Source organism: Protopterus annectens, chromosome 7.part0, assembly GCF_019279795.1.
Source record: "Protopterus annectens isolate FY-2018-M chromosome 7.part0, PAN1.0, whole genome shotgun sequence".
In the NCBI taxonomy this organism is placed as follows: domain Eukaryota; kingdom Metazoa; phylum Chordata; order Ceratodontiformes; family Protopteridae; genus Protopterus; species Protopterus annectens.
In genome coordinates this window covers 1,142,483,938-1,142,502,754 of record NC_056739.1, presented here as the reverse complement: position 1 = coordinate 1,142,502,754, position 18,817 = coordinate 1,142,483,938, and the positions used below count along the sequence as shown (strand labels likewise).

Here is an 18,817-nt window from a genome sequence, read left to right as displayed (position 1 = left end):
CGTCGGAACAACCGACAGCACAAGCTACCAAAAAACGAAAGGACCGGGACCGACATCCTTGGCCCGCGTCTTCCACTGATGCAATGCCTAAGCCCTCCGCGAGTGCTTCGGTCCCTACGGAAGTGGTAACCCAACCGCTCCAGGCCGACTACACAGCGTTAACTCTCTCTTCGGTCTCGGAGGCTACACCGGTACCGGTGATTGATTTTCTGGAATTACCCGACACCATCCCTGTGGACAAGGTTACCCCTGCACCTGGGCCAGCCAGGCCGCCTGTATCTATGTCCATCAAGGCCTTTGCACGTCCTAAGGCCTCCAGCCAGGCCAAGGCCCATCCTAAACCTTCTCAGGCCCCTTCTGATAGACAGATCATGTCTCTTGCTGCAGATCTAATTTCTCTTATCAGGGGGTCTCAGCGTCACCCAGGCAGAGGTTCTCAGCCACCTGCTGACAACAGGCCCAGAACTGAGCAGGCAGATAACCTCTCCTCAGATGAAGCCTCTGGGGATTCGATGAAGCCTCTGGGGATTCAGAGCATTCAGATACCCAAGAAGAATCCTTCCAGGCCTATGAGGACTCTGATGCTGAGGAATCAATTCCCTCTGCCTCTCCTCCAGAGGATTTTTCCTTTGAAGTCCTTCACTCCATGAGGGAACATTTTAAGTGGCAGGGTCAGGAATTTTCAGATTCTAGGAAAAGGCTACGTACCTTCCTTAAATTACCCCAGCACAGACCTTTAGCTATTCCTCCAGTTTTGGATGTCCTGGATGATTTCTTGGACTCCAGTGCTTCCCCTGATTCTCTCTCTCCTGCTCCTGTCAAGCCAGACAGATATTACAGGGTCCCTGACACTCACAAGCATCTCTTTAAGGCCCATTCTGTGGATTTAGAAACTATTTCACAGGGCCCAAAAGGAGTGACTGCCTCCTCAGCCAAAAATCCTCTGCCTGCTGACAGGGAAGCAAGGTCCCTGGACAGATGGGGTAAGGAAGTTTTATACCTCTTCCACCCTTGCCATGAGGTCACTTAACTGCCTTTTTCATATGTTTCAGTACCAGGATTTTTTGCTGGATTTGCAGAAAAAGCTAGCCGCTCCTGAGCCTATAGATAGAAAGGCATTGCAGGATTTGGTTCATAATACACAGCAGGTTAACTATCATTTTCTGCAGTGTGGTTATGATGCATTGGAGGCTTCATGTAGGGCAGCTATGACAGGGGCTGTTATCCGTAGACATGCTTGGTTAAAAGAACAGCCACTGCCGGAAGCTTCTGGACGCACCTCTGGATAAACAAAAGCTTTTTGGTGCTAATGCTCAGGATGTGTTGAAGTCTATTGAGGAGAAAGCCAAATCAGTACAGACGGTAAAGGATTTTCTCCAGGTTCAGCCACCCAGATTCAGCAGAAATTGGCCTTCAAAGAATTGGTCCTTTCTAGACTCTGACAAGTCTCAAAGGGGAAAGAGCAGGCGTCCACGAGGTAGAGGGCAATACCGAGGTTCCTACCGGGGCCGCCAATGGCAACCACTAAGAGAAGTGGCGCAGGTAGTTCACCTGCACCACAGGGACAATCTCAATGACTTAACTTTCACTCCGCCTACCATGGTTCAAAGAGAAGCACCTCTAGGCGGAAAATTATCTTTTCTCAAAAAACTGGCATATTATAACAAAGGACAATTGGATTCTGGACATAATAGACAGAGGTTACAGGTTCCACTTCCATACCTTACCTACAGGACAAGGCATGCCAAACCTGCCACCAAATCAAAGGGTAGAGGCGCTCATAGAAATCTCAAAGCTGTTACAAATAAAAGCAATAGAGAAGGTTCCTCAGGAACAAGGCCAGGGATTTTACTCAAGACTGTTCCTTGTTCCAAGAAAAGAAAAACAATGGAGGCCTATACTGGACTTGTCCGTTCTAAACACTTTTCTCATTGTGCCGAAATTCAAGATGCTGACGTTACAGCAACTTCCCATGCTGGGCAAGGGGTCTTGGCTGGTTACTCTGGACCTCAAGGAGGCATACCTGCATGTCCCTATCAGACACAGTTGCAGAAAATACCTCAGATTTCTTGCAGGAACAGAGCACTATCAATTCTCAGCATTGCCATTTGGCTTATCTACTGCGCCCAGAGTATTCACGAAATGCTTGGCATCAGTAGTGGCACACTGCGGACTCAAGGGGATTCAAATATACCCTTACCTGGACGACTGCCTTATACAAGCAGACAACAAACAAAACTTGATAAAACACTTGGATTATGTCATTCAATTGCTGCAGGCTTTGGGATACACAGTCAACATGCAAAAATCAAGACTACTGCCATCCCAAGAGATTACCTTTCTAAGAGCAAAACTGGACACAGCTACGAATGGCTTTTCTCAGAGGAGAAACGAGAGCATTTGACAGATTACTTCAAAGGCCTAGCAAAACTAACCCAGTTGTCCGCAAGGAAGACCCTGCAGGCCCTGGGGTTCATGGCATCTTGCATTCTGCTAATTCCTCTGGCAAGACTACACATGAGAAAGCTACAATGGTACCTAAAAAGCTTGTGGTCTCAGCACAGCCACAACCTAGAAGACATACCACTCATACCATGCCTGCAAAGGGAATTTTTGTGGTGGGCTCAAGCAAGCCACTTAAACGAAGGCATGCCTTTCAGCAAAGCTCCAACAAGTCAAACTATTACAACAGATGCCTCGGATCATGGATGGGGGGCGCATATGGATGGCAGATGCATTCATGGACAATAGACTCCCATGGAAATGCATCAACACATAAATCAAAAAGAGATGTTGGCAGTGATGCATGCAATAGAAGCCTTCGGAAAATCTGTTCAGCAAGGTCATCTGCTAATACGGACAGACAACACCACTGTCATATGGTACATAAACAAACAAGGGGGCACTCATTCCTACCCCCTCTGCAGATTAGCAATGACTCTTTGGGAAAAGTCCCTGAAACTGAACATCTACCTGCAATCCCAGTTTGTTCCGGGCAAGGACAATGTTCTGGCAGGTTGAGCAGAGACTTCTTGGATCCACATGAATGGATGCTACACCCACGCATTCTCACAAATAACTGCATGGGGGAAACCGGATATAGACCTCTTTGCATCTCATCTCAATCATCACCTGGAAAGGTTTTGCACAAGGATACACAATCCTCTAGCCTGGAGAACGGATGCTTTCCTTCAGCTGGAATGCCCTAACAATTTATGCATTCCCTCCTCTACCTTTAATCACGAAGGTGTTACTGAAAATCAAGGCAGAACAACCAAGAGGGATCTTGATAGCTCCAGACTGGCCAAGGCAACACTGGTATCCACTGCTACTCAGCATAATGCACACCAAACTGTGGCCCTTGCCTCAATGGCCTCTGCTTCTGACTCAACACAATTACAGGACTGTTCATCAGAACCTGCAAACCTTGAAGCTGACAGCTTGGAGGGTTCCATGACTGTGGCCCATGACTCCCTCTCCAAAAAAGTTCAGGAAATCTTGCTGGAGGCACGCAGACCTTCCACCAGAAAAACCTATTCGGCCAAATGGAAGAGATTCAGCATCTGGAATGTCAACAAGGACCAGGATGCATCACTGATGAACATACCTCAGATTTTAGAATACTTGGCAGAAATGTTTCACAGTGGCCTCTCATACTCTTCCATCAAAATCCACGCTTCAGCTATATCAGCACATTACTACTGTGATCCACCTGTGTTCTCGCATCCCTTGCTAAGACAGTTTCTAAGAGGGATAAAGAACATCAAACCTCCAAAGAAACCACCAATCCCTGCATGGGACCTCAATTATGTCTTAAAAAAATTAATTCTTCCTCCTTTCGAACCAGCAGCATCTTCAGAAATGCAATTTCTCTCTTGGCAAGCGGCTTTCCTGTTGGCAGTCACCTCAGCAAGAAGAGTCTCTGAGATGCAGGCCCTCATGGCAGTTCCTCCTTTTCTCATTTTTCATCAAGACAGAGTTTCTCTTAGAACCAATCCTTCATTCATGCCTAAGGTGATATCCAGAGAACCAATCCTTCATTCATGCCTAAGGTGATATCCAGAGAACCAATCCTTCATTCATGCCTAAGGTGATATCCAGACTGTCTCTAAATCAAGCAATTCACCTGCCAACCTTCTTTCCTAACCCTCAAAATAATAGGAATAACTTTTGCATACTTTGGACATTCACAGGCAACTAACTACTACTTGGACAGAACAAAGATCACCAGGAAATCTGACCAACTGTTTGTAGCCTATGCTGCTGGAGCGCAAGGAAAAGCAGTTACCAAACTATTTCAAAATGGATTGGACACTGCATCAGATTTTGTTACTCTTTCCATGGAAAGTGTGCCAGCTAATATTAGACCACACTCCACCAGGGCTATGGCCACATCCACCGCTTTTCTAAGAGGAGTGGCTACAAAAGATATACTAGAGGCTGCCACATGGAGCTCCGTGCATACATTTACCAAACACTACAACCTGCCATTATACTCCAGATCCCGAGCAGGCTTTGCTTCGGCAGTCCTGCAGGGCCTTCTAGCTACACCATCTCTTAGTCCTACCACCCCCAGCTTGGCTATGGTATTCAACCCATATGTCAGGACTGCAGTTGCATTCTTGAAGGACGTAGTACAGTTTTGTACCTACCATAAATGTAAATGTCCGATAGATATGCAACTGCAGTCAGGTTTACCCTCCCTCCTACCCCTCTGTTTTCCCTTGGGTCCATTTCCCCCTTATTTCCTATTAGCTGGGGATATCTGTTATGGTGTATCTGTTTATTACTGTTTTTGCATGTCTGGAATTCTTTGTTTTTTCCCATTCACAAAACTTAGCCTTCCTTGGAGGGCACCTGGCATCTGGGTCAAGAAACACTGAAGAAGATGGCATCGGCTGATGCCTTTATACTCCAGCCGTACTGACGTCGGGGAGCGAGCGACATCGGCCGACACCGCACCCAGACTTTGGAATCTGGCCGACCGAAGGGCTGCCTGAGGCAGGACAACCCATATGTCAGGACTGCAGTTGCATATCTATCGGACATCTACATTTATGGTAGGTACAAAACGTACTTTGTGCCTCAAGAATTGCTTAAATGGTTCATACCGCTCTCTTTTACAGTACTTCAAAAGTGGGTGGTTTACATATACACAAGTCATTGTTGCTATATTCCTAATACATGGATAATCACTGCTGTGATACAGCTGGGGTACCAGAGCTTTACCTTCCAAGTATCATACTTTTACTATATATGACATCCAGTCACAACTGTAAGGGTATATGGGCAAATGTCCAAGTATACTTCCTTGGACCATATCGCTGCCTGCTGGAGCATGGGTTGTGTATCCATTGGACTGATTGTCATTTCGTTGTTGGCACTGTTGCTTTGAATGTTCAGATAAATGCCAGGTTGGGAAACCTTTGTGTTTTTCTTACCAGTATTCGATGCAGGTAGGGGGATACATAAGTGTGGTAGGCAAATTCCATGCAAAGGATTGCATACACAGCGTCTCTCTTGCTTAGGAGTGGAACACTGCTAATAAACTTTTTCCATCTGTCGTCCTTTAAGACTTCAGTCCCATATGCTCTTGCTTGACACTTGACCCAGTGCCTTAAACGCTTGGCCATCTCTAAGTTGGCTAGTTTAATCTCCCTGGACATGGACATGCCTCCTCCACTTAAGGTAAAGCTTAAAAGACCTAGAGTAGAGACTTTAGGCTTTCTGACTTGTACATATCCACTGAGGTTTCAGAACCCACAGTACATCCAATTCTTTCTCATGCCCTCTCCAGAGAACCCTCCTGGAGGGCCCGTATGGAGGCCTTGATGCCTGAAGATTCTGCAGGCACATGATCTGTGAATCATCATATTGGAGGGCCCAGAAGGGTGTACCTGAGGTCTTGGGCAAAATAAGGGAGGTGCGTTAGGGACCTGAGCCACCATGTTTAGCACAGACTACTGTCACATCAAAAAACGCATCAGAAAACTAAACATTGTTGCTTCTCAACCCTTTTCCTCTTCTAGGGAGAGAATGGATTTCTCAAGATTTAAGGCCGTTTTGGTTCTGGAGCCTTCTTTCTTCACTTAACCCCTTCGCCCATCCCTTGAAAGATTACTGTGGATTCATCTTCTGAAGAAGTGGAGGCTCTGATTCTGACCATTCTTTGGCTTTCTGTCAAATGCACTCTGTAACCAAGTCACCCTGGATGCTGACTCCATTTCAGCTGATTCTTCAGTAGACAAACCTTTTACAAACTTAAATGTGATTAAGCATTTTGAGTGGATTCTAGGCAAATCTCAAAGGTGGAGAAAAGATACTGCAGCCTTTTGTAAATGGGCATAGCCCATTCCTCATGCCTCTTGATTTTGGGATGTTTTGGATTCTTTTCAGTCCATTCTTTCTGCCCGATTCCCAGCCTATGACTCCCAAAACACCAGGCACGATTTTCCTTCAGACAAGGATAGTAGGGCTATGGATAGGATTAAAAGGTTTATACTTTTATTTTTGGCATCAATGGCTATTGATTAACAAACTCAGATAACCAAATACTTGATATATATTTTTAGTTCTTTAAGGTAGTGGTGGATTTGCAGGATACTGATTCTAAACAAATGTATAGCCTGATTAGGTAAGGATAACATCTGGCTAGCCACGACATCCATTAGCTCAAATGGTTAAGCAGTAGGCCAGTGTGAATGTTTCATGAATGTGTGGGTTCAAATCTGTGCAGATTATTCAGGATTTGGCACAATGGTTGAGGTGTTTGTCACAGACAGGACATAATGGGGTTTGATTCTCACTTTCAGAAATTGTCCAGGCTTAAATTTGGTCCACAGGGGCAGCTAGCCTAGTACTTGTCTGTGAAAGTGTGAAATGTGGTTCTGATTCTGTAGAGGCTTCATCCAGAGCAGCTGCTTCAAGCTTTGTACTACACAAGGATGCATGGCTGTGTAGCCCACCTTATCCTGAGGCCTTGAAAGCAAAATAGTGAATTCTGTTTTAGACCATCTTTTAACACACACAAGCTGCCAACTTTTTCAAACCCTTCAAGAAACAGTTAAACCTTGGAAGTACTGCAGACATCTTCTGTTAATCAGAGGAACTGCATAGTAAAATCTACCTATTTTTGCCAGAAGGGCCACCAGGCCTAGCCTTAAACACAAGAAGGCTCCCAGAAAAAATTCCGTATAAACCTCTGAGGTCTCCCAGATGAGGTTACCCCCACTATCTGGAAGACTTATCTGACTGTGTACTGCTTCCTTTCTCCTGGCCCCTACCCTGCTCCTCTCAAAAAGACTGACACAGACCTCTCCACCTGGGAAAAAGATTGCTACAAACAGATGGGTTCTTACACTCATAAAAAAAAACTGATGTGAAGTTCAGTCTCGCCGTTCATTCTTCACTGATGGGTTCGGAGCCGATCCTTGGCTCCGACACTGCCGACTAGCAAGCTCAAAGTTTTCCAATAGCTTGAAACCCAACCCCTTATCCCACAATGCACTGCAGGAATTACCACAGATCTACTTTGCCGCGGCACGTGTGATGTTAATCGTGTTACACTGCTGCAGTCGTTACCCTTGGGTATTCCTGCTGTCAGGCGGTTCCCCAGTCGGCTTGAGTTCCAAAGTCTTGGTCTGGCGTCTGTTGCTGTCGCCTCCTCCCTGACGTCAGTGCGACAGGGGTATACAAGATGGAGCAGATGCCATTTTCTCCAGTCTTTCTTGCCACGCGGTGCCCGAAGCAAAAGCAGTTAGCAAGTGCTGGTCGGCTGACTCCTGAGATCATTCCGAATCCAGAACCGAAGTCTTCTACAAAGCTAAGTACCCCTGTTGGGGAAACTTTTTCTTGCCTCAGACCGATGTCAGTAAAAGTTAACTGTATTTCTTGTGGGAAGCAAATACCTCATAAGGATTTCCATTCCTATTGTATCCCATGTCTAGGCCCAGATCACGACGTCACTGGTTGTCGGTTTTGTGCTAGGTTTAACAAGCGCACTATTAAATGTCTGGTTTTGCCCGACATTATTTTGGCAGAAAATTCAATTACACCATGCTGTCGGAACTTCCGATGACCGGAACACTTAAAAAGCGCAAAGACCAGGATAGGCATCAGAGGCCCAAAACTGACAACGAAGCTTCTTCTAGGCCAGTCGCCGGTTCTCCGGTTTTCAGCGAGGCGCTTTTGCAGCCCCTGACTACCGCTTCTGCAGAACTGCAGGCTGCCTCCGACTCCCACGTGGAGATGGCCGAGCCTTCGGATGCACAAGTTTTTCAGCCTACCGAAACTAACCCTTCAGAGGGATCGAGTAGCTGAGCAACCCGCAGCTTCAGAGGGTATTTTCAGACCTACTCGGTTAAGCATTAAACCCTCTGCTAAGTCTAAGCCTCCTTTAAAAACAAAGAACAAATGCAGCATTCTCCAGGACAGGCCTCCATGCCTAAGAAACAAATGCTCAAAATGGCCGTAGACCTTATCACTTTGATCAGGGGATCCCACCCCCCTCCAAGGTCTAGACAGGATGGAGACTGACATCCCACCAGGTGTCCATTTCTTCAGATTCATCCTCAGACCTAGGTTATTCTTTACCTTGCATACCACGAGGGAGCATTTCCATTGAGAAGGCTAGGATTACTCAGAATCCAAGAAAAGGCTCAGACTACCTCAACACAGACCCCTTGCTATTCCGCCAGTGTTTGATATTGTGGATGATGTGTATACTGAATCCAGCTTAAATCCTGATTCCTTACCTCCAGCCCCAGTTAAACTTGACAGATACTACAGAGTCCCTGACTCGCACAAATTTCTGTATAAAAGCCCTGTTGCTGACCCTGAAACTATTTCTCAGGGACCCAAAGGGATTAAGGCCTCCTCAGCAAAAAATCCAGTTCCCTCTGACAGATTCCAGAGCATTAGACAGATGGGGAAAGAAAGTATATACATCCAACTTTAGCAATGAGAACTTTAAATTGCCAGTTTCACATACTAAAATATCAGCAATTTCTGATGTCTCAGTTGAAACAAAAAATGCTTCCAGATTCAGATCCTCCTAATTTTAAAGACATGCATGATTTATTGCATGCAGCTGAACAAGTGGGAAAACATACTTTGCAATGTGGCTTTGATTCTTTAGAGGCTTCCTGTAGAGCAGCAGTTACAGGCTCTGTCATTAGAAGACATGCTTGGTTAAAAGAACATACGTTACCAGATCATGTTAAAGCAAAATTATTGGATGCACCTTAGCAGCATGTGTTATTTGGAGTTAAGGCAGAAGAGGTATTAAAGAAAATTGAGGATAAGGCAAAATCTATGCAAACTGTGAAGGATTTCTTACAGGTTCAGCCTCCTCGATTAACAGAAATTGGCCAACAAAGAATTGGTCCTTTCCAGTTGGACCTCAAAGGGGCAGATACAGATGACCAAGAAGTAGAAGTCAACCACAAGGTCCTTACAGGCCTAGTCAGTGGGGTGCACCAGGCCAGAAAGAAGGGGAAGACAGGCCCCAACCATATAAAAAGCAGCCTCAATGACTTATTACTACAGCTGCCAAAACAGCTCTCTTGGCAGCCGCCTTGGGAGGAAAACTGGCACCTTTCTATTACAATTGGCATTGGATCACCAAAGACAAACGGGTTCTCAAAATTGTATTTCAAGGTTACAGGTTCCACTTTCACACTCTGCCAAGGTTAAAAGGAATGCCAAATCTGCCACCAAACCAATGGGCAGAGGCTCAAAAACAAATTACAGCACTCATGGACATGAGAGTTATTCAAAGGGTACCACCACAGGAGCAAGGACAAGGATTTTACTCTTTCTGGTTCCCAGAAAGGACAAAGCCTGGAGGCCCATTCTGGATCTTTCTTTAAACACTTGCCTGGATGTTTCTAAAGTCAAAATGTTGACACTACAGCAGCTTCTTCCCATGCTGGGCAAGAAAGCTTGGCTCGTGACCTTGGACCTCAAGGAGGCATACCTGCATGTCCCTATCCGACAAAACTGCAGAAGATACCCCAGATTCATAGCTGGTTCAATGCACTATCAATTCTCTGACTGCCCTTTGGCTCATCTACTGTGCCCAGGGTCTTCACAAAGTGCCTGGCACCAGTAATTGCATTTTGCAGACAGAAAGGAATTCAAATTTATCCGTACCTGGACGACTGCCTGATTCAAGCAGAGCAAGGACATTCTTCTAAAGCATCTGGCGTTTGTAAAAAAGTTTGCTTGGGGTACGCCGTAAACTAAAAGAAATCAAAACTAGTGCCCTCAAGAGATAATATTCCTGGGTGCCAGCTTGAACACCGGCCCAGATGGCTTATCTCACGCCAGACGAGCAAGGACAACTGACTCAGTACTTTCAATTGATGGCAACAAAGACCTAACTCCCTGCAAGAAAAATTCTGCAGGCCTTGGGTTACATGGCATCTTACATACTAATTCCATATGCCAGACTGCATTTGAAGAAACTGCAATGGTACCTAAAGAGTGTATGGTCTCAACACTGTCAAAGTTTGTAAACAGTGATACCACTAATTCCTTGCCTTCAACAGGAGTTTCGATGTTGGGCTCAAGCTTGTCACCTCAACCAGGGGCAGCCTTTTACTCAACCCACAGCCAGGCAAACCCTGACAACAGATGCATCGGATTACACCTGGGGAGAACACATGGCAGGAAAATGTATTCAGGGCAAGTGGCCCGCAGAAGAAAGGCATCTTCACATCAATCAAAAAGAGATGCTAGTTGTACAAAATGCCCTTACAGCTTTCAAGGACCTGCTGCATCCCGGACAACTATTACTAAAGACAGACAACAGTTATATGGCACATAAACAAGCAAGGGGGCACTCACGCCTACACCCTCTGCAGACAAGCCATGACCTTGTGGAACACAGCTCTAAACTATCAAGTTCATCTGCAAGTGCAATTCCTGCCAGGAGAGAAAAACACACTGGCAGACTACTTTAGCAGAAACATCATGGATCCCCACGAATTGGAATTGAATCAACAAATATTCCGAATGATAACACAAATATGGTGGAGCCCGGACATAGATCTGTTTGCATCCCCAATGAACTGCCAGCTACACAAATTTTGCACAAGGAGTTACCATCCACAAGCATGGAAAGTGGATGCCCTCAGCTGGAAAAACAAGTATACGCTTTCCCACCAGTACCTCTCCTTCCAAAGGTACTCGTAAAAGCCAGGCAAGAAGAGCCAAAGATGATCCTGATTGCACCAGACTGACCACGCCAGCACTGGTACCCAATCTTGAACTTTGCACAAGAGCCACCCTGGATTTTGCCTCATATCACACATCTGCTGACTCAGCACAACAATCAGATGCTTCACAGCCAGCTAAAGACCTTAAACCTAGCTGCATGGAAGATTCCTTAGTCAAGCAAGCAATGCCTCTCTCTCCAAAGCTGTTATGGATGTCATTCTAGAGGCCAGAAGGCCTAGTACCAGGAAAGCCTATTAGGATAAATGGAAGAGATTCTGTGCCTGGAACCAGGCTCACAGCCTTGACCCTCTTGTCCCAAACATTCCACAGATACTATAATATTTAACTGAGATGCTGGACAAAGGCCTGTCCTTTTCATCCAAGATCCACGCCTCTGCCATATCTGCTAATTACGGATCCACCAACTTTTTCTAATCCTTTGCTAAAACAGTACCTCAGAGGGGCTAAAAACATAAGACCACCCCATATAGCAGCTACTCCAACTTGAGACCTCAACTTTGTTTTGGAAAAATTAACTTTACCTCCCTTTTGAGCCAGCTAACACAGCAGAATTAAAATATATCTCTTCGAAAACTGCTCTGCTCTTGGCAATAACATCAGCACGAAGAGTTTCAGAATTACAGGCACTAATGGCGGTGGAACCTTTCCTCATTTTCCACCAGGACAGGGTTGCCTTAGAAATAACCCTACGTTTATGCCAAAGGTGGTATCAAGTGTGGCTTTAAACCAAACTATTCACTTATCAACTTTTTATCCAAAACCACAGAATAAAGGGGAGAGACTACTGCATTCTTCGGACATTCACAGGCAGTTGCACTTGTACTTGGACAAAACCAAAGCTTTCAGGAAATATTATTGGTAACATATGCTGCAGGAGCACAGGGAAAAGCCATTTCAAAACAGACTATTTCAAAATGGATAGGACATTGTATACGTTTCTGCTATACACACCATGGGAAACCTGTACCTAGCAGCAATTAGATCTCACTCCACCAGGGCAACAGCCACTTCAACTGCCTACCTCTGAGTACCTACCAAGGATATTTTGGAAGCAGCAACATGGAGTTCTGTGCGTACCTTCACCAAGCATTACCATCTGCCTTTATACTCTAAATCCAGAGCTGGCTTCGCCACTGCTGTGCTGCAGGGCCTTATAGCCACCCCTAATACCTTATAGAACCTGCCACCCAACCTCAGCTTTGGGATTCTACCCAAGTGTAATGACTGCAGCAGTGTAACAGAACATAGTACAGTTTTGTACCTACCATAAATGTAGATGTTGGTGTATACACTGCTGCAGTCCAGGTTACCCTCCCTCCTTCCCCTCTTACTTTCTGGTACGTACCTATGTGGGAATTTTCAACTTTCAGCAAGTTTTTCTATTGAATTTTTATATCTTTCTACTATTATATTTATATAGTATTATCTAGTTTAGCAGATTATTTGTTTTTTTCCCCCCTTTTCCCAGTAAATCTGATTGCCTTCGGCCTGTTGGCCTTGGGCCCTTTCTTTGTTAGAATAGAGTTGCCTTTTTGGGCTTTTTGATATTGGATTACTCTCACTAGCTTTTGAGCTGTTTTGTGCTGTCCTTTTGCATTGCTTTTTGTAGTTAACAGTTAAATAGTGTGGTTTGATATTGTGAATTGTTTTTCAGGTAGTATGCCTAAAGAAAAGGAAAAGCATCCCATGTCTGGGTTCAAAAAGTGCCCAGACTGGACAAAATGTCAGTTACGGATGCCCATGTGCAGTGTGTGTGCTGTTTAGGTGAGGTGCACCTGCAGGAGTCCTGTAGTATCTGCCACTCCTTTTCTACTAGAGTGCTTGCAGAAAGAAAGAGGAAGTTAATTGACAGTGGTATTAAACACCCTTTCTCAGAGGCATTGTCTGACCAGGATGGGGCCAGCAAATCGTCCAAATCTTCCTCTGAATCCAGGACAAAAAGATGGAAAAAGTTGGAAAGTGTTGACTTTGGCTCCACTGACTTCGGAGCCGACGGTCTGTTCTTTTCAGACCCGGGACACTGCTCTGGAACCGGTTGCCGAAAAACCTCCCTCTACTTCTCCAGTCGACTCAATCTATTCAGTCCTCCAGGTCATCGGTCAGCCTGTCCGATCTGGATATGGACTGGCTGGTTCAACAACTCTTTAAAGGCACCAGGCCTAGCTAAATTGCTGTCTGCTCAGACCCAACCCCGTCGGAGCCAAAGACCATTGCTCCTGAATTGTCTGCTCCTCCTCTGAGCCATACTGGAGTTTTGGAGCCCGAGGAGGCCGACCTGATTTTGGATCCCTTGGAGCTGACACCTGATCCAGTGTCGTCTGCTCAATCTGCTCAGATGTCCTCGACACTGACCAGGGACTCTAGGAGCCGGCACTCTCTGATCGGGTCCGGGGAGGATAGTCTCACTGGCTTGGTGCCGACTCTTCCTCTCGGGGCTTCGGCTCGGGTCATCTCTGCTCCTACCTTGGGCTCTGAGCCCACTGCTACGGTGCGGGAGGGGATCATGGCTCCTCCTGATCAGTTAACTCATTGGAGCCGTTGTGCATTCAAAGCTTTGAGGCAAGGTCTGGCCTTTTCCTCCCCTAAAGTGCTTGTCAGTTTGTTTCCTCCGGTCATCCCAAGCTTAGACCCAGAGCCTCAGGTAGCCCCACAGGGCACTCCCTGCTCTTGAGACCTCTCCAGAAGTTCTCCCTGAAGAAGTCCCCTGGAAGAGATTATGCAAGCGGAGGCATTTAGACTCCCCCACAGGAGTCTCTAACATCAGGCACAGACTTGGATGAATCATAAGGTTCCCCTAGATTCCCCATTGAGGACATCTTTGCGGAGATTCTTGAAATTCTTAGGCAGAAGGGTGATTGGCAGTCCCCAAGAGCCCTACTGAGGACGAGTCTGTTATCCTGAAGGCGTTTGGGTCTCAACCATCCACCTCTTGGGGGTGTCCGCCCTACGATGAGCTTATGGATCTTGTCTCATAGGGCGTTGGAGTCACCAGAATCTATGGAACCTGTCCCTAGGAGGCCTAACAAGTATATTTCTGCCCCTGTAGATAAGTCCTTTTTGACCAAGGGAGTCCCTGTTGATGCCACGGTTGTGGCGGCATCCACCAAAAAGGAAATGAGACTTGCTTGTCTATCCATCCTAACAGAGAATCTAGGATCATGGATAGATATGGGAAACTCATGATGTTCTTCATTCCACATTGCTGCAGTCCTAACACTTGGGTAGTCCGCTGTCCCTCGGTCGGCCCGAATATCAGAGTATAAGGCTGACGTCGGTCAAGGCGCATTTGACTGACATCAGAACGTCAGGGTACAAATGCGCATGACAGACGTCATATCCTCAGTCTTTTTTGCCGCATGGTCCGATGCAGAAGCAGTGTTGCAAGTGCCGTTCGGCGTTCTGAAATTTTTCGAATTCGGAGTTTCAGACCGAAGTCAGAGTTGGTTAAGTACCCCGTTGGGGAATATTTTGGTTTTTTCTTGCCTCAGTGGTTTACCGGATGTCAGAGAAAGTGAATAACTGTATTTCTTGTGGGAAACAGATACCGCATAGGGATTACCATAATTTGTGTATACCTTGTTTAGGACCTGAGCACGACGTTGGATGCCGCTTTTGTGCTAGGTTTAATAAACGCTCTATAAAGCGGAGGTTGGATTGTGCAAGGTTGGTCTTTGGGAAGCGGTGTAATTACAAAATGCCGTCTGATGCTCCGACGCCGGCTTCCTCTAAGAAGCGCAAGGACAAGGCAGTTAAAGCTAGGTTAGAGGAGTCGTCCGAACCGGACGTCAGTTCTTTAGAGGTGTCAGTGGAACCGGTGGTTCCGACGGAGGCCTCTCTGGAGTCCCAGGGAGAAACTTTGATTTTACAGGATGTGGCCTCCCAGGAGGCAGGGCAGGCTGTAGGGGCTTCCCAAGTGACTGTACTCCCCTCCCTTCCTAAGGGGTCTAGGCCCTCTCTTTCTGCTTCCAAGGCTTCTCCTAGAGGCAGGTCTAGTTCAGCTTCTGTGGGCGTCACTCCCAGTTCTTCAGGTGCTGTGCCCAAGAAGCACATGCTTAAAATGGCAGAGGATTTAATTACTTTAATTAGAGGCTCTATGCCCCCGCCTGAAAAGAGGCCTAGGATGGAACCTGTGTTGGGGGATTATGAGCAGGCTTCGGATGTGTCTGAGTCTTCGGCTGAAGACTTGCAGGAGTATTCTCATTATTCTGATTCTGATGTGGATGATTCTACTCCTTCTGCTTCTCCTCCTGAGGATTTTTCTTTTTCAGAGACCCTTCACTCCATGAGAGAGCATTTTAAATGGGAAGGTCAGGATTTCTCTGATTCCAGGAAAAGGCTTAGGGAAGGTCAGGATTTCTCTGATTCCAGGAAAAGGCTTAGGGAATTTTTGTTTTTACCCCAGCATAGGCCTTTAGCTATACCTCCTGTTCTGAATGTGGTGGAAGATGTGTTTGCAGAGGCTTCTCTTAATCCTGATTCTTTGCCTCCTGCTCCTGTTAAACCAGATAGGTATTACAGGGTGCCTGCAGCTAATAAATATCTTTTTAAGAGTCCTAGGGCAGACCCAGAAACTGTTAGCCAGGGGCCTAAGGGTGTTAAGGCTTCTGTTGTCAAGAATCCGGTTCCTGCAGATAAAGAGGCCAGGACCTTGGATAGATGGGGAAAGAAAGTTTATACTTCTTCCACTCTAGCCATGAGAGCTTTGAATTGCCAGTTTCACATGTTGAAGTATCAAAATTATCTCCTTTCTCAGTTGAAATCTAAAGTTGATGCTCTGGCGGAAGGTATTGACTGTAAAGAGTTACAAGATTTAGTGCATGTTTCTGAACAGGTGGGTAAGCATTCTTTGCAATGTGGTTTTGATGCTGTACAGGCCTCGTCTAGGGTGGCTGCCACTGGGTCAGTTCTTCGCAGGCATGCCTGGCTGAGGGATCAAAATTTATCTGACCATGTTAAAACTAGGATTTTGGATGCCCCTTTGCAATCGGATGTCCTGTTTGGTTCTCCTGTTGAGGCAGTTTTAAAGAAAATGGAGGACAAGGCTAAGTCTATGCAGACTGTTAAAGATTTTTTGCAGGTTCGGCCTCCAAAGTTTAGTAGAAATTGGCCTACTAAAGGGTGGACGTATTCTTCTTATGATTCCCAGTCTAGGGGTAGATCTAGACGTGGCAGGGGCAGAGGTCAGGGCTCTTTCAGGCCTAGAATAGGTAGTTCTCCTGCACAGTCTGCAAGTGAAGGCAGGGGTCAGTCCTTTCGTAAACAGACCCAATGACCTACCTTTTCAGCTGCCAGAATCTTCTCACCTGGCAGCACCTTTGGGAGGAAGGTTGGCACTTTTCAAAGAAAATTGGAGTTTGATTACCCAAGACAAATGGGTACTGGATATCATATATCACGGTTACAGGTTTTATTTCCATACCTTGCCTCCTTTCAAAGGCATGCCAGACATTCCTCCTCAACAAAGAATAGAGGCTCTCAAGCAAATTTCACTGTTACTCCAAATAGGGGCCATACAGCTGGTTCCTATGCCAGAAAGGGGCCTAGGATTTTATTCTCGCCTGTTCCTAGTCCCAAAGAAGGGGAACACGTGGAGACCAATTTTGGATTTATCTGTCCTCAATACTTACATTCCCAAGTTCAAAATGTTGACGTTGCAGCAGCTTTTACCTCTGCTGGGCAAAGATCATTGGATGGTAACTTTGGATCTCAAGGAGGCTTACCTTCATGTTCCTATCAGACTAAAGTGCAGGAAGTATCTGCGTTTTCGAGCTGGGACTTCTCACTATCAGTTCTCTGCATTGCCCTTTGGCTTATCTACTGCGCCCAGAGTATTCACGAAAGTTCTGGCTCCAGTGATAGCCTTCTTCAGGCTAAAAGGAATACAGATCTATCCTTATTTGGACGACTGTCTGATTCTGGCTCAAGGAAGGGAAGAGCTTCTTCATCATTTGGAATATGTGATAGCAGTGCTAAGATGCCTGGGGTATTCTGTGAACGAAATAAAGTCCAGTTTAGTACCTTCTCAAGACATGTGCTTTCTGGGTGTGAGACTGAATACAGCATCCCAGATGGCCTTTTTAACCCCGGACAAACAAAAGAATCTATCCCTTTACTTCCTTCAGCTATCTCATCAGTCCGGGCTGACTGCAAGGACAGTCCTTCAAGCCTTAGGGTTCATGGCATCTTGTATTCTAGTGCTTCCCAATGCCAAACTGCATACGAGGAAGCTACAATGGTATCTCAAAAATGTATGGACACAGCACTGCCAGGATCTGGACACTGTCATTCAAATAATACCTTGCATTCAAAAGGAATTTTTGTGGTGGGCTCAGGAATGTCACCTAAACAAGGGACTCTCTGTGACCCGGCCAGAGGCGAGTCAGATTTTAACAACAGATGCCTCAGACATAGCTTGGGGAGCTCATCTAAATGGAAAGTGGATACAAGACAAGTGGCCTGCCAGACTACAACATCTACATATCAACATGAAGGAGATGTTAGCAGTCCAGTTTGCATTAATAGCTTTCAAGGATTTACTTCTTCCACGGCAGGTGTTGATTCTAACAGACAACACAACTGTCATGTGGTACATCAACAAGCAAGGGGGAACACATTCTTATCCTCTAAGCAGGCAAGCAATGATTTTGTGGGAGACTGCTCTCAGTTTACAACTAAATCTTCAGGCAAGGTTTCTGCCGGGAGCACAGAACTCCTTAGCAGACGTGTTAAGCAGACAAATCATGGATCCCCACGAGTGGAAACTGGATCTTCATGTATTTCAGAAATTGACAGTGTCCTGGGGAACTCCAGACATAGATCTGTTCGCTTCTCCACTAAACCACCAGCTGCCAAAGTTTTGCACAAAGCGGTTTCATCCCACAGCCTGGAAAGTGGATGCTCTTTCTTTCAGTTGGAAAAATCTTCATGTGTATGCCTTTCCACCTCTGCCTCTCCTCCCAAAGGTACTTCTGAAGGTCAGACAGGACAAGCCAAGGATGATTTTGATAGCTCCAGATTGGCCTCGACAGCACTGGTACCCACTACTGAGAAGTCTGGTACGGAAGCCTCCATGGCCTTTGCCTTTGATTCCACATCTGTTGTCCCAGGAGGACAGTCATTTGCTCAATGTCAAACTTCACTCTCTTCACCTAACAACATGGCATATTCTGTTTTAAACCATAAAGGGTCTCAACTTCCACAACAAGTTTTGAAGGTGATTTTGGAAGCCAGGAGGCCTAGTACAAGGAAAGTGTACGCGGATAAATGGAAGAGATTTTTATTTTGGAGTACAGCTAAGGATTTGGATGTTTCTGAGCCTGATTTAAGTGTGGCTCTTCAATATCTTACTGAGTTATTGGACAAGGGTTTGTCCTTCTCTTCTGTTAAGATTCATGCTGCTGCAATTTCAGCTCACTACGATTGTGACCCACCTTTGTTTTCTCATCCTTTATTCAAGCAATTTCTTAGAGGGGCAAAGAATATAAGACCCCACGAAGAGCTCCTACTCCTGCTTGGGATCTCAATTTTGTGTTGGAGAAACTCACTCTACAACCTTTTGAGCCTGCAGCTACTGCTG

General features: G+C 45.9%; 1 protein-coding gene across 1 annotated transcript in view; it reads left to right on the top strand.

Moving 5' to 3' along the window:
• The window catches only part of PDIA3 (protein disulfide isomerase family A member 3), a 1,140,556-nt gene that overhangs the window by 680,224 nt on the left and 441,515 nt on the right, over window positions 1–18,817 (top strand). The gene's annotated exons all lie outside the window — the stretch shown is intronic.